Consider the following 15051-nt stretch of genomic DNA (forward strand, 5'->3'; position numbering starts at 1 on the left):
GGGCTGTTATGATGTAACATTGTTAATCTGACATCCCATTAAAGCATAGACTTTCCCTTTTTTTTGTTGCTGTTGCGCTGTACTAATTTTTTTAAACAATCTTCAATAATAGAACAGAAGCTGAAGTGTTGTTTAAAATTAAGGAAAAGTGTGTACCATTACCTCAGACCTTTGACAAAATAAATAGACAAGTCTAGACCAATGGTCCTATATGAGTAGATAGCTTTCAAAGTAGATAAGTGTTTCATTTATGCTGGGTAATTCTGCATATATATAAATCATGCATGGTGAATCACTCAGGGCTAGAGAAAGGGAAAGATCTGAGGGCTGCACTTCACAAAGACTGAATGTTCATAATCTGCATTTTGAGACTATTACAGTAAAATTATGTAGTTGTACTAGACCTTGCATGAAAATGGTGGTGAAATGTGAACTATCAATTTTTCACTTCCATTATCTGAATTTAATACCTGGGATTTTCATGGACTAAACTTGTTTTTTTTAAAAGAGAAGATGCTGACTTTAAAATGAGTGTAGTGATCACCTGACTTTAGGTTGTGTCAAGCTCCAGGAAACCTGTGTGGAATAAATGAGATCATCCAAACTGAAATTAACTTTTTTATCGAAAAGAATGAAACCAATTAGGTGTGAAGAAACTTAGATCTTCTATTTTCCGTTCACGCATACTTATATATTTCCCATATTTATTATCCAGCTTGAAATAATGACCCCAGACATAGGAATACAATGGAGGCCCGAGACTCTTGATCCAGAGATCCCAGTAAAGGTCTGGGGACCCAGGTTTAAATCCCATCATGGCAGATTTGGATGTAATTTTCTTTTTTTTTATTTAATTCTTTAATCCCCACACTACCGCCTAACTGTGGTAGTGCTTATTTTTTTCCCCAGCACCCATGGAGTGTGTGTGTGTGTGTGTGTGTGCATGTAGATGTGAGACACAGTGAAAGACACAAAGTGCACGAATCTTTATTCAATTTCCACCACCAGGAAGATATGAAAAACACCTGAGTGGCCAGTGACAAGCACTGCCCTTCACATCAAAGGGCAATGCTGTGTGATCAAAACAGTGAAGGGGAGGGTAGGGACTAAATCAAAATAGAGTTGGAGGGAGAAATAATACACTCCACTCCCTGCGGCGCCCACCTCTCCCTGAACGACTCCAGGGTGTTGGTGGACACCATGTGCTCCTTCTCCAAGGACACGCGGGCTCTAACGTAACCCCGGAAGAGGGGACAAACAGTCACCCAAGGCTGGAATCGAGCCCAGGTCCCTAGCGCTGTGAGGCAAAGGTGTTAACCACTGAGCCACCAGACTGCCCCAGATTTGGATTTAATTAAAAATCTGGAATTAAAAGTCTAATGATGACCATGAAACCAATGTCAATTGACAGAGAACCTCATTGGTTCATTAACATCCTTTCGGGTGAGAAATTGCCATCCCCTTATCTGGTCTGGCCTATGTATGATTCCAGATCCACAGCAATGTGAGTGACTCTTATGAGTAATAAATGTTGACCTAGCTCTAGCAACACCCACATCCCATGAACGAATTTTAAAAAGGACACAAATGAGCTATATTTCAAATAACTGCTTTGGCAGAGCATTGATATGGATGTAATCACAGAATGGGAAGACACTTTTGTTCAGGAAGGATAAAAAAAACTAACAACACAAATTGCAGAAACATTCTAAAAATGAAAATGCAAAGATATCTGCAATGTTCATGACTTTTGCTGATCCAGGATACTACGAACCAGCAATGGTCTCAAATTACTACATTAAACCACCAGACCACCTTAGAACTTTAAACTGCATATTCTTTTATCTTCCCTTTCATACTGGACCCTTTTAACTTTGTACTTGTGGTTTCATGTGTTTGATGTGTCTTTGTGCCTCTTTATATTTGTTGGTGTTAACAGGTATTAAATGTCCGTTCTTACAAGGAAGAAAATCTTGTTCTTGGCTCCTTAATTTTTCTAGCAAACTAGTTAATCATATTTTAATAGAAGTGAGATGTAGTTACATGTTAAAAAATGAACATTAAGGATACAAGATGGCAGCGATCTAGGAAGATCACGTTGCAGAGCCACACTGCATCACAAGCGGGACAAAGTCCTAAGCCACCCTACCCGGACCACTGCAGTATCCTGGGACTCTGGAAAGGTCATGAAGTCCCAGGAAACTGTCAGAGAGCAACTTACCTCAGTTTTCACCATCCAGGGCTGCCAAAGAAGGGAGGAGCTATGTCCGAGCCCAGCCTGCAGGATCCTTGGACCTGATTTCCTACCAATCCTGGTAAAGGACCTTGCAAAATCTCATGAGATGTTGGGGAAGCAGATAGAGGAGAAGCTGGTCCCAATCTCTATCATGCTGCAGAAGGGATGAACAGCAACTGGGACACCTGGAGAAAAGGACGGATGAGGTAGAAAGCAGGGTCACATGATGGAAGCCCTGATACCGATTCCTCCAAGGATAGGATCCAGGCCCTGGAGATGCAACGTAATTTGCTTGACCAGGTTGATGAACTCGAGAATAGGGACAGGAGAAAAAATATTTGGATTGTTGGTCTGCCGGAGGGTAAGGAAGTCGACATTTCGGGCAAAAGCCCTTCATCAGGAATAAAGGCAGAGAGCCTGAAGCGTGGAGAGATAAGCTAGAGGTGAGTGGGGGTGGGGGAAAGTAGCATAGAGTACAATAGGTAAGTAGGGGAGGGGATGAAGGTGATAGGTCAGGGAGGAGAGGGTAGAGTGGATAAGTGGAAAAGGAGATAGGTAGGTAGGACAAGTCCGGACAAGTCATGGGGACAGTGCTGAGCTGGAAGTTTGGAACTAGGGTGAGGTGGGGGAAGGGGAAATGAGGAAACTGTTGAAGTCCACATTGATGCCTTGGGGTTGAAGTGTTCCGAGGCGGAAGATGAGGCGTTCTTCCTCCAGGCGTCTGGTGGTGAGGAAGCGGCGGTGAAGGAGGCCCAGGACCTCCATGTCCTCGGCAGAGTGGGAGGGGGAGTTGAAATGTTGGGCCACGGGGCGGTGTGGTTGATTGGTGCGGGTGTCCCAGAGATGTTCCCTAAAGCACTCTGCTAGGAGGCGCCCAGTCTCCCCAGTGTAGAGGAGACCGCATCGGGAGCAACGGATACAATAAATGATATTAGTGGATGTGCAGATAAAACTTTGATGGATGTGGAAGGCTCCTTTAGGGCCTTGGATAGAGGTGAGGGAGGAGGTGTGGGCGCAGGTTTTACACTTCCTGCGGTGGCAGGGGAAGGTGTCAGGATGGGATGGTGGGTTGTAGAGGGGCGTGGACCTGACCAGGTAGTCATGGAGGCAGAAGGGGGTGGGGAGGGAAATATATCCCTGGTGGTGGGGTCTTTTTGGAGGTGGCGGAAATATCGGCGGATGATTTGGTTTATGCAAAGGTTGGTAGGGTGGAAGATGAGCACCAGGGGCATTCTGTCCTTGTTACGGTTGAAGGGGTGGGGTCTGAGGGCAGAGGTGCGGGATGTGGATGAGATGCGTTGGAGGGCATCTTTAACCACGTAGGAAGGGAAATTGCGGTCTCTAAAGAAGAAGGCCAACTGGTGTGTTCTGTGGTGGAAGTGGTTGTCCTGGGAGCAGATACGGCGGAGGCGGAGGAATTGGGAATACGGGATGGCATTTTTGCAAGAAGTAGGGTGGGAAGAGGTGTAATCCAGGTAGCTGTGGGAATCGGTGGGTTTGTAAAAAATGTCAGTGTCAAGTCGGTCGTCATTAATGGAGATGGAGAGGTCCAGGAAGGGGAGGGAAGTGTCAGAGATAGTCCAGGTAAATTTAAGGTCAGGGTGGAATGTGTTGGTGAAGTTGATGAATTGCTCAACCTCCTCGCGGGAGCACGAGGTGGCACCAATGCAGTTATCAATGTAGCGGAGGAAGAGGTGGGGAGTGGTGCCGGTGTAGTTACAGAAGATCAACTGTTCTACGTAGCCAACAAAGAGGCAGGCATAGCTGGGGCCCATACGTGTGCCCATGTCTACCCCTTTGGTCTGGAGGAAGTGGCAAGATTTGAAGGAGAAATTGTTAAGGTTGAGGACCAGTTCAGCCAAACGAATGAGAGTGTTGGTGAAGGGTACTGTTGGGGACATCTGGAGAGGAAAAAACAGAGGGCTTGGAGGCCCTGGTCATGGCGGATGGAGGTGTAGAGGGATTGGATATCCATGGTGAAGATAAGGCGTTGGGGGCCGGGGAAACGGAAGTCTTGGAGGAGGTGGAGGGCGTGGATGGTGTCTCGAACGTATGTGGGGAGTTCCTGGACTAGGGGGGATAGGACAGTGTAGAGGTAGGTAGAGATGAGTTCAGTGGGGCAGGAGCATGCTGAGACAATGGGTCGGCCAGGGTGGTCAGGCTTGTGGATCTTGGGAAGGAGATAGAACCGGGCAGTGCGGGGTTCCCGGATTATGAGGTTGGAAGCTGTGGATGGGAGATCTCCTGAGGTGATGAGGCTCTGTATGGTCTGGGAGATGATTGTTTGGTGATGGGGGGGGTGGGGTCCTGGTCGAGGGGGCAGTAGGAAGAGGTGTCCTCAAGTTGGCGTTTGGCTTCAGCGGTGTAGAGGTCAGTGCGCCAGACTACCACTGCGCCCCCTTTATCCGCTGGCTTGATGGTGAGGTTGGGATTGGAGCAGAGGGATTGGAGGGCTGCGCGTTGTGAGGGTGAGAGGTTGGAGTGGGGGAGGGGGGTAGACAGGTTGAGGCGGTTAATGTCCCGGCAACAGTTGGAAATGAAGAGGTCGAGGGCAGGTAATAGGCCAGCGCGGGGTGTCCAGGTGGAAGCAGTTTGTTGGAGGCGGGCGAAGGGGTCCTTGGAAGGTGGGCCGGAATCCTGATTGTGAAAGTAAGCTCGGAGGCGGAGGCGATGGAAGAATTGTTCGACATCACGGCGTGTATTAAATTCATTGATGCATGGACGGAGGGGGATAAAGGTGAGTCCTTTGCTGAGGACTGATCGTTCATCCTCAGTGAGGGGGAGGTCTGGAGGGATGCTGAAAACTTGGTAGGGCTGGGAGCTGGGATCGGGTGTGGGTGTGGAGCTGGGAGTGGGGGTGGAACCTGTAACTGGAGTGGGTGTGGTGGTGGGGGGAATGGGGGTGGAGTCATGCGCAGGGGTAGTGTTCCCCTTGGGGTTCTGGGGGGTGGGGATAGTGACAGTGGGGTCTGTGGGGACGTGTCAGCAGAATGCAGGTGAGTGGCGCTGGTGGGGGCGGAAGTGGTGGTGACCATGGCAGTAGGGGTGGCGGAAGTCACTGAGCGTGTGGCATCAGCGATGATGTGAGGGGTGGAAGTGATGTCACGTGTGATGCATGAGGAATTGTGAGGGGTGGAAGTGGTTGTAGGAATGGCCATGATGGGGGCGGAAGTGACATCATCAATCAGCGTGGGGGTGGCAGCTGCATCAGCCACATGGCTAATGACGTCTGAGTAGTTTCCAAGGCTAGGGGAATCTTCTGGAATGTTTGAGGAGTGCTGGTTATGGAGGTGGGTAGATAAAAGTTTGTTGTACTTACAGTTTTTGATGTTTGAGATGGAATTGAAATACTGTTTGTTGAGAGTATGAATTCTCCTGAAGATGTAGTACAGAGTCGGTCCTTTGCAATTCTGAGAGAGTGTGGCCTGCAGCTGAGGAAGGGATGACTGTAGAGAGGTTAGGTGCCAGTGCATTGCTGCGAGCGTGGAGCGGAGGGTCTTGAAGGAGAACCGTTGCTGGTGTACTGGGGCTCACCTTCCACCCTACCAACCTTCGCATAAACCAAATCATCCGCTGACATTTCTGCCACCTCCAAAAAGACCCCACCACCAGGGATATATTTCCCTCCCCACCCCTTTCCGCCTTCCGCAAAGACCGTTTTACCTGCACATCCACTAATATCATTTATTGTATCCGTTGCTCCCGATGCGGTCTCCTCTACACTGGGGAGACTGGGCGCCTCCTAGCAGAGTGCTTTAGGGAACATCTCTGGGACACCCGCACCAATCAACCACACCGCCCCGTGGCCCAACATTTCAACTCCCCCTCCCACTCTACCGAGGACATGGAGGTCCTGGGCCTCCTTCACCGCCGCTCCCTCACCACCAGACGCCTGGAGGAAGAACGCCTCATCTTCCGCCTCGGAACACTTCAACCCCAAGGCATCAATGTGGACTTCAACAGTTTCCTCATTACCCCTTCCCCCACCTCACCCTAGTTTCAAACTTCCAGCTCAGCACTGTCCCCATGACTTGTCCGGACTTGTCCTACCTACCTATCTCCTTTTCCACTTATCCACTCTACCCTCTCCTCCCTAACCTATCACCTTCATCCCCTCCCCTACTTACCTATTGTACTCTATGCTACTTTCCCCCACCCCCACTCACCTCTAGCTTATCTCTCCACGCTTCAGGCTCTCTGCCTTTATTCCTGATGAAGGGCTTTTGCCCGAAACATCGATTTTGCTGCTCCTTGGATGCTGCCTGAACTGCTGTACTCTTCCAGCACCACTAATCCAGAATCTGGTTTCCAGCATCTGCAGTCATTGTTTTTACCTCGGAGGGTAAGGAAGGTGAACGACCAGTGAAATTTATTGAGGACTAGTTGCCGAAATTCCTCAACTTGGAGGCTGGAATGAGAGGCTTGAAGATTGAGAGGGCTCACCTGGTCACAGAGCAGAGGTCAGGTCTGGACCAATGTCCTTGTCCTGTATGGGTGAGGTTTCATCACTATAGAGATAAGGAGAGAGTCGTGGAAGCTTCCAGAATCTAGGGGAAGGATCTGAAGGCCCTAGTTTATATGGCTCTAAGATCATGTTCTTCCAGGATTTCTCAGTGGCAGTGATCCAGAAAAGAAAATCCTGTGACAGCATCAAGAAAAGACCGAGGGAGCTCGGGATCCAGTATTCTCTGAGGTATCTGACAGTGCTTCAGATCACCTTAGATGGATCTGTACATCTCTTTGACACATCAGAGAAGGCAAGACTCTTTGTGGATAAATTAACTTGATCTGAACAATTTAGTATGTATAAATAATAGTGTTGGTTGGGTATGTCTCTACTTCTCTTTAAAAAAAAAGTCCAGTCAGGTCTTTCTTTTCCTTTTTTTTATTCATAACAATCTGGTCTAAAATATGATGCCCTTTTATCAGTTAGCGCAGAAATACGAACTATCTAGCAGAGACCGCTCGTTTTTTTCAAGTTAGGGATTTTATTCAAAAATGACTACACTTTTGACTGATCCCTACAAATCTGACATAGAGAAGAGGATGCTCAGTGCTATGAGTACACTTTCTGTCAGCACTTTATATCAATAAAAATGTACTTTAAAAAGATGAACATTAAGTCTTTGTTATTGTCAACCATAGAAGTTGAAACTAGAGGACCCAACTCACTCCATTCTTACCTGGTCATAACACTAAATTGGACCACACTAGACTCCTGCTCAATTTCAGTCTGCTCACGATGGACCGAGTTGACATCCTGGAAGAAAATCGATGGAAAGGTGAGATTCTTTTGTTTTAATTTTCTAATCAACCAGTTCACAGATGTTATCATACATCTCCAGAGCAGGTGGGACTTGAACTCGGTCCAGAAGCAGGGACATAGCATACCAGTGTGTCACAAAACCCCATATGGGATGACTTGAATCTTAACTAAGTGTCTTAGTTTATCAGAATTTGCTTTAAATACTAGCCTATTTAACCTTTTATTTTGTCCAAATGGATGATTTATTTGGGTTAGATTAACAGTCTAAATTTCAAAAGCATCCATACAAGTTACAGAAGTATATGGTTAGCTGAGATACCAGGCAATACTACTTATTGCAGAATATCAGTGACCTTCCAAATATGCTTTGAATATTTGGTCTTTTTTATCTGCTGACTTCCAGAATTCCATAGCAAACTACTTGCTGATATCTTGTCCCTCTGCCTTTACGCTAACTACACAATCCTTATTCACTTCAACATCCTCCTATATTTCCTTGGATCACCACCTTCTGCTATCCCATTTGTACTTCTCCTCCTTCAAAACATAAAGAGTGCATTTTTTTTGTCAAGATCAAAATAACTGCTCAACCTTCCTTGCCATCATCCTACCTACCAGTCTGTTTGTCCACTGGATCTGCATTATTCCCTTTCAGAATGAGCTCCCACCAAAAACAGAAGCCCTCTGCCCTTTACCCAATCCTTAAGCCACTTGTTCAAAACATATTCTCTCTTTCACCAAGCTTTGAGTTACTTATACTGAATTCTGTCATTCCTTATTCATTATCTTTGGGGAGCAAAGAACAACAATTTGAGATCATCATATTTTTGCAAGCCATCATTGGTAATCTCAGACGTTTTAATTATTGCAAATAAACACATTCTGGAGTAGATTGGAGGTTATTTAGTGTTTGTTGGTTGACGGACATTTGTAAATTTTTCTAACCATAAGATCATAAGATAAAGGAGCAGAAGTAAGCCATGTGGCCTTTCAAGTCTTTGACTTCTGGTCAGAAGAAACCAGCATGAAGCCAATAGCTTTTATTCATTTTTTTTGACAGTTGACAGTTTGAAGTGAGCTTGATGCATGCTAGATACAGATTTTACCATACGTGGGTAAATGTGCTGTGCAGTATTCAGAACAGAGGGTAATCAGTAAAATAGTGATAGTGAACAGGAATCAGAGGATCCCTACATGCAGGAAGAGGCCATTCTAGGGACCCAGGTTCGATTCCAGCCTTGAGTGACTGTCTGTGTTATGGACAAGGCCTGACACTCAAAACATTCTTAAGCAGGCAGCCCAGATCGTAACTTTGCAATTTGTTTTGGTAAGTGTACAGTGAAAATTACCCAAAGTAAGTTAGCTAGGTTGACTATCAGATTTTAAAACAGACAAAAATTTATTCACAAAATTTCAGAATGAAACAAAAAGAACAGATTAAAGAATGTCGACAGAACTCAGCTCGACTTAACTATGCTGTTCTGAATATGCACAACAGTCCCAACAAACAAACACATTAAACAGCGCAAAAAAAAATCAGAGAATCCCTACACGCAGAAAAAGGTCATTCAGCCATTCTGCAGTGACCGTTCAAACTGCATCCTACCCTATTCCTGTAACCCATAACTAATTCACCCCAGCCTGCATAACCCTAACACCAAAGGGCAATTTAGCAATGCCAATCCACCTAACCTGCACATCTTTGGATTGTGGAAGGAAACTGGAGAACCCAGAGGAAACCCATGCAGACATAGAATTTGCAGACTTCACACTGTCACAAAGCTGGTCCTTTTTCTAAAAGCTATTCTCAAGGATACTGTGTCCTTTATTTTGTTCAGAGGGGTCATAAAACACTCTGGGCTCCAAAACAGCTGGGTTTGGTACAGAGATAAAAGGGTATTGAGAAGCCTTTTTGTTTATATGTAAACAGATCAGACTTTAGGCCAAAGCTTTTATGTTTATAAGTGACCTGTATAATGAAAGGTGAGTGGCCAGTCCTGGAAACTGAAGTTAATTTAGAGCAGTGGGCTGTGTGGAAACAGGCTGCTAAATTCTCTCTCCTTCTGCCATTCTAAGTTCAACCTGTAGGCATTTAATATTTTGCTCTGTGTTTAAAGGATTTATTTATTGGGACTGTTGTGCATATTCAGAACAGCATAATTAAGTCTGGCTTGGACAGACTGAGTTACAGAGTCATAGAGTCATAGAGATGTACAGCATGGAAACAGACCCTTCGGTCCAACCTGTCCATGCCAACCAGATATCCTAACCCAATCTAGTCCCACCTGCCAGCACCTGGCCCATATCCGTCCAAACCCTTCCTATTAATATACCCATCCAAACGCCTCTTAAATTTTGCAATTGTACCAGCCTCTACCCCTTCTTCTGGCAGTGCATTCCATACACGTACCACCCTCTGTGTGAAAAAGTTGCCCCTTAGGTCTCTTTCATATCTTTCCCCTCTCACCCTAAACCTATGACGTCTAGTTCTGGACTCCCCAACCCCAGGGAAAAGACTTTGTCTATTTATCCTATCCATGCCCCTCATAATTTTGTAAACCTCTATAAGGTCACCCCTCAGCCTCCGATGCTCCAGGGAAAACAGCCCCAGCCTGTTCAGCCTCTCCCAATAGCTCAAATCCTCCAACCCTGGCAATATCCTTGTAAACATTTTCTGAACCCTTTCATGTTTCACAACATCTTTCTGATAGGAAGGAGAACAGAATCGCATGCAATATTCCAACCAATGTCCTGTACAGTCGCAACATGACCTCCCAACTCCTGTACTCAATACTCTGATCAATAAAGGAAAGCATACCAAATGCCTTCTTCACAATCCTATCTACCTGCAACTCCACTTTCAAGGAGCTATGAACCTGCACTCCAAGGTCTCTTTGTTCAGCAACACTCCCTAGGACCTTACCATTAAGTGTATAAGTCCTGCTAAGATTTGCTTGAGTTCTCTAGGTATTCTTTATTCTGTTTTATGTGTTTAATTCTGTAATTTTGTGAATAAATTTTTGTCTGTTTTAAAATCTGGTAGTCAACCTAGCTAATTTACTTTGGGTAATTTTCACTGTGCACTTACCAAAATAAATTGCAAAGTTACGATCTGGGCTACCTGCTTAAGAATGTTTTGAGTGGTCTGGTCTAGTCCATAACACAGACAGTTACTCAAGACTAGAATTGAACCTGGGTCCCTAGTGCTCTGTGGCAGCAGGGCTAACAACTGAGCCACTGTGCCACCCCATAATGAGTGGAGAAATAATTCCAGAACTATACCACATGTGTCGTACATGATGTATCTGGGCTGGCAGCATCTGTGGAAACAAGTAGAGTTAATGTTTCTGAGGAAGGGTCTTTGGATTGAAGTGTTAACTCTGATTTCTCTCCACAAATGCTGCCAGACCTGCTGAACTTTTCCAGCAATTTTTGTCTTTGTTTCTAATTTACAGCATGCCCAGATCTTTTGGTTTTTATGAAGTATCTGAGAGTTCATTTCATGAATTCTCTGTAGTCGCATATGCCTGATGGAATACTGCATTCAACAAGTATAAGTCCCTCATAGCCATCTACTGGTCACAGGATGCAAAGCAAACGATTGAAGGTGAATAAATTGACTTGTGACATTTTGCATTATGCCATTTTTAAAAATTTTGTTCTTTCCCCCCATTCGATCTCTTACTGGTTCATTGCTAATAAATTGTGGTGCATTAAGTGCATTACATACTCCTCTAAGAGCTGCTGTAAGTAAATGATGTCAGTTTGTATCCTACAGATGTTTTACCTGATGCAGCAATAGTTACAGTATATTATCTTCCATACAGGCACGGACGTATTGGAATTGAAGAATCAAAAGGTTATTTAATATAGCTAATTATCATGTCCAAACATTGCATTCTTTGGGATTTAAGTGTCTGAGCTAACATTAGCTTACAACAAAGGAGCATGTTTCCAGTACCACATGATGTTTCAAGTGATCCAAGGTAAGATGGAGTATGAGTACTTTATACTCTTGGGTCACATGCTGTGGCAACATCATGAGCATGTCTCTTAATGACATATTAACTGTGAGCAACAGTAGTCCACAACAGATTTCAGTCAAGTAGGTATAAAAACAATGCTGGTTTCTTTGTTTCCTCTTCACTATCTCATCATCTCTATTTCTCCAAAGATTGTCTCTCTCTTTCTGTTTTGAATGCCACCTTGTGCCATGATCATTGATACTGATGGAAGAGGTGTCGTGCAGTACCATTGGTTCCTAATACAGTCTCTCAATCTCCCCAAAACCTGATAATCTTCACATAACTGAAGTAGGCATTTCTGAAAGATTAGCAGCCTTTAGTAATCCCTTCATTCCAGAGTAGACACAAGTAATCTTAAAAACATAAACTGAAACTCCATCATAGCAGTTTGGAAATAGAAAGCAACAATGCATCTGTTAGACTGTTGTAAACCAATTAGTCACTGTAGGAAAGCTGTTGTCCTTAACCTAGTGTGAACACTAAAAATGTTCACTCTACCAGACCTACCCCATTTCAGAGCAGACAGAGATTGGTAATGAGTGCCACCTTTAAAAAGGGCAGGGTGTCAGCATTCGGGGAATCAAAAACAAAACCAGCCTTGAACAAGAGAAACCATTCTTGTTTCTTAAGACATCATGTACACACTCTGGAAATAGCTGCAGAATGCCATATTTGCTAAAAGGTCATTTGAAGTACAAGATCTATAATTTTCATTGAAGTTTATTAATGCAGTTAGCTAAATAAATATCACACACAACAAATTAAAAGGATCCTTCATAGCTGCATCTTGAAAAAGCTGACTGTCCTGAGGGCAGAGATGCTTCACAGTGTCAAACAACACTGAAAAATTAATTACTCCTCAAACTCATCTATTTGAATCATTCCAGTTAATGAGTATAACTCTATGTAGAGCATAACAAGAAAAGATCAGTTTAAACCTCAATAACCATTCAGTTGTGACAAAATTTATGAAAACTATCAAAATGAAAAGCTATAACATTTTTATCTGAACTGCCTACTAATTTATTGCCAGTCCAGCTTCAAAGTAAGCCAGTTTACTTGTGAATCTTCCAGTTTCATAACCCAGATATATGGTGCATTTACCCAATGAGTGATCAAGAATAATTAGATAACTTACTGTTTCATCAGTACTATTCAACTGAAGTTTAGCAGAGACACCTTTACTTTTTATTTTACCATTTTTCCATTGGAAAGATCCTTTGCCATTTCTCTTGTAGTATGGCTGAGACTACTAGCAATATCCAGCATCCTAGATTCTAACTTATTTTGGAGCACAGTACTTCTAGTAACTGGATTAAATCCCAAAGCTAAAAATATTTGTTTTGTTTATTGAGTGATTCTGTGCATGTTTCCAGTTCCATTTTATTCTCCCACTAAAGACAGACCGTCAGTTTTAAATGTCTACATTTCAAAAAGAAAGGAAATTCAGTTCAAATGAATTGCAATATTAAAAATTATTTTTATTGCACATATTTCAGAGGGCACTTGAAGAAAAATTCTAGACTGACATGTGAAATATAACAAAATATGGATGTAAGTTTGTTTGCTAAGCTGGAAGGTTCATTTTCAGATGTTTCATCACCATACTAGGTAACATCATCAGTAAGCCTCCAGTGAAGCACTGGTGATATGACCTGCTTTCTTTATATGTTTACCTAAACACAAAAATAGAAAACGGATCATAACATTGCTTCACCGGAGGCCCACTGATTATGTTACCTAATATGGTGATGAAAACATCTGAAAACGAACCTTACAGCTCAGTGAGCAAACTTACATCCAGAACCTCAATCTGAGCTACAAATCTTGCAAAACTCACTAATAACTAAATACGTGGAGAATAAACGTCACGGTGGATTACTACACTGCCCTTTCAATTCTGGTATCTTACTGAAGCCCAGATGTGTCCCATGTATAATAGCCTTTGTTTTTAATGTCACCTGAAGATATACCTCCATGTTAAAATGACAATCGTTTATGCAAACAACTGGCTAATTACTATGCATCTGCAATGAGTGTCACATCAAAATGATCCTTGCTCACCAAATGTCCCAAAGAAAGATTTTCTCATCCTTAGATAGTTATCAGAAACATGAGAGCAGACTGAATTAAAGATCAAGAAAGATTACAGGGAGTTATTTCTAGAGCAGCGGATTTCTCCCTGGTGTTTTGACTAGTATATATTCGACAAACAACATTTAAAAAACTGACTGGACAGCATCACTTTCTTGTTTGTGAGAGCTTGCTGTGCACACTTTTTGCATATTGTACAGGACTACATTGAAAATACAGTGAATTAAGCAGTTTCAAAGTTAAGTGCTCTGGGAACTCCAGTGGCTGTGAAAGTCCTATGAAAATGCAAGCTCTGTTTAATTAATCAAATCGCTTTTTCGCCTCCCAAATCATAAAGGCACTTTCTTTCTCTTACTCAACCACCTGTTTGGTGTCTATTTGCTGCAGTGTCTCAAGATTTTATAAAATATAGAAACTAAGAGCAGTCAAAGGTCATTTGGCCCTCTAAGCTTGGTCCACCATTCGACATGATCATGGCTGATTATCTATCTCAATACCACATCCCTGTTTTCACCCCATAATCTTTGATGCTTTGAAAAGCTAAAAACAAATCCATCTCCTGCTTGATAAATTCAGTGACTTGACCACCACAGCCTTCTGTGACAGAGAATTCAGTCAGGTCCTCTCTCAACATTCTAAATTCTGATGAATACAGATCCAGTCAAACCAATCTCCTTCATGGGATATTCCTGAAGAAGAGTTATACCCAAAACGTCGACTTCTCCACCTCCTGGTGTTGCCTAGCTTGTTGTGTTCTTTCAGTCTCCTACTTGTCTATTTTGGATTCCAGCATCTGCAGTTTTTTTTAAAATCGCTGGTATCAGCCTAGTGTACCACTGCCACACTTTCCCATTGCAAGTATATTCTTTCTTAGGTAGAGACTAAAACTGCATGCAATACTCCAGGTATGGTTTCACCAAGGCCCTGTACAACTGCAGTAAGATATCCCTACATCTGAACTCAAACCCCCTTGCAATGAAAATTAATATACCATTTGCCTGTCTAATTGTTTGCTTCACCTGCCAGTCTACTTCCATTGACTTGTGTAGAAAGACACCCTATTCCAGGTGTCTCTAGAATTTTGGAAGGTGGCCACCAATGCATCCAATATTTCCTTTAGTATACTTGGATGTGAATCATCAGGCCCTGATGACTTGTCAAACTTTAACCTCATTAATTTCCTCAGCACCATTTTCTTATTAATATGGTTTCCTTCAATTCCTCCCTCTCACTGGACTCCTGGTTTTGCAACATTTCAAGAGGAGTTATTTGCGCCTTCTTTTGTGAAGACAGGACCAAAGTAGCATGTTCAGTTCTTCTTCCATTTCTTTGTTCCCCATTTTAAATTCCTCAGCCTCTGGTTGTAACTGACCTACATTTGTCTTGTACTCTTTTTGTCTTCACATATTTTCTAAGTTTTTAATGACCAA

This window comes from Chiloscyllium punctatum, chromosome 46 (assembly GCF_047496795.1).
Source record: "Chiloscyllium punctatum isolate Juve2018m chromosome 46, sChiPun1.3, whole genome shotgun sequence".
NCBI lineage: Eukaryota > Metazoa > Chordata > Chondrichthyes > Orectolobiformes > Hemiscylliidae > Chiloscyllium > Chiloscyllium punctatum.